The sequence below is a fragment of the Schistocerca gregaria genome, unplaced genomic scaffold, assembly GCF_023897955.1.
Source record: "Schistocerca gregaria isolate iqSchGreg1 unplaced genomic scaffold, iqSchGreg1.2 ptg000378l, whole genome shotgun sequence".
Taxonomy (NCBI): domain Eukaryota; kingdom Metazoa; phylum Arthropoda; class Insecta; order Orthoptera; family Acrididae; genus Schistocerca; species Schistocerca gregaria.
Genome location: NW_026061824.1, coordinates 10,458,487 through 10,460,158, shown reverse-complemented (window position 1 = coordinate 10,460,158; position 1,672 = coordinate 10,458,487). Strand labels below are relative to the sequence as shown.

At 43.6% G+C, this 1,672-nt stretch overlaps 1 non-coding gene across 1 annotated transcript; it reads right to left on the bottom strand.

Moving 5' to 3' along the window:
- Window positions 1–838: 838 nt before the first annotated feature.
- On the bottom strand, window positions 839–913 carry Trnat-ugu (transfer RNA threonine (anticodon UGU)). Its single transcript has one exon. It is a non-coding gene; the product is annotated as a tRNA-Thr (tRNA).
- Between the last annotated feature and the right edge of the window lie 759 nt (window positions 914–1,672).

Genomic DNA, 1,672 nt, shown 5'->3' with positions numbered 1-1,672 from the left:
TTTATGGGAGCGTATACCTAACCGCAATGAAACAACCTTAAATTTAACGATACAGTGCTAATTCGAACTTTGAGTTCGATTTTTGAGGGTTTGTTTCACTCCTTATGCCTACACAAAAATTAGTTAATATTAACAAATGTCATATTATAGCTATAAGTTCCTAAGAAAAGTGTTTACTTTTAGGGGTCAGAGGTAGATGTTAAGAGAACGAACCACTTTTAATTTATGCTGCATGCCGTTCTGAGAAAATAGTTACCCGAAAAAAATGTGTTCAAAGTTTAGGGAAAACATTTAGTTATATTATTACTTCGATTTGCATGAACTGAGTGTTACATATATATTTTTAATGTCGCTGAAAACGAATCTGAAGTCAGATTTTCAATATTCAAAACAGCTAATCCAATACGGAGGGCAACCGATTATGTTTTGACCAATTTTTACCAAAAATGTATTTTCGTTATTTACGTTTAGTCTGCAAGTCAAGGAGTATTTATCAACCCTTCCTCTACCTCTGATTGTTCCTAGACAGCAACTTCCTGTTCTTCTTGGCAGGAAAAGCCGATCTGTCAAAGCTGGATATGCAGCACTCGGCAGCCTGCACTTGATATTCGTCCGTATTTTCGGTGAGTATGTTTGCATGCATTCTGCAGTATGAATCATTTTGAGCACGTGCGACACGGGACGAGTTATCATCTACATCTATATGGATACCCTGCAAAACACATTTAAGTGCCTGGCAAAGGGTTCATCGAATCACCTTCACAACTGATAATTAATTGAAACCCTCAGCTGCCGACAGGTGTTGTTGATATACTTCGATGGGGACAGCTGAAAAGTGTGCCCCTACTGGGACTCGAACCCAGAATCTCCTGCTTACAAGGCAGACGCTCAATCCATCTGAGCCATCGAGGGCACACATGAACAGCACGACTGCAGGAATTTATCCCTCGCACGCTTCCCGTGAGACTCACATCCCCAACCGTCCACAATCCGCATACGTAATGTACTTAATAGGTATTTGTCCATCCACTCATTACTGGCTCACACTAAGGTGACGATTCCCGTAAGAGTTCCGGCAACCTGTGCGCATTCGCACAGACGAAGGTCAATGGCTGGGTAACGTTTAACCATAGATATGAAGATAGTAACTGCTCTCGAAAGAACAGGCGCCACTGACGACCTTGCAACTCTTCTAGAATACATGATAGACCGGCCGATGTGGCCGAGCGGTTGTAGGCGCTTCAGTCGGGAGCCACGCGACCGCTACGGTCGCAGGTTCAAATCCTGCCTCGAGCATGGGTGTGTGTGATGTCCTTAATTTAGTTAGGTTTAAGTCGTTCTAAGTTCTAGGAAACTGATGACCTCAGATGTTAAGTCCCAAAGTGCTCAGAGCCATTTGAACCATCAGTCCCTATGTTTACACACTACTTACAGTAACTTATGCTAAGGACAACACACACACAACCATGCCCGAGGGAGGACTCGAACCTCCAACAGGGGGAGCCGCGCGAACCGTGACAAGGCGTTGGACACATGGCGGGTACCCCGCGCGGCTCATGGCAGCCGTGACACTGCTTCAAACAATGGACTGTAGAAACTTTTGTAAAGCACGGATTAAAAAAAAAAAACTTTCTGTTCCAAGAGTCTAGACAAGTACACCTTTAAAAAATGC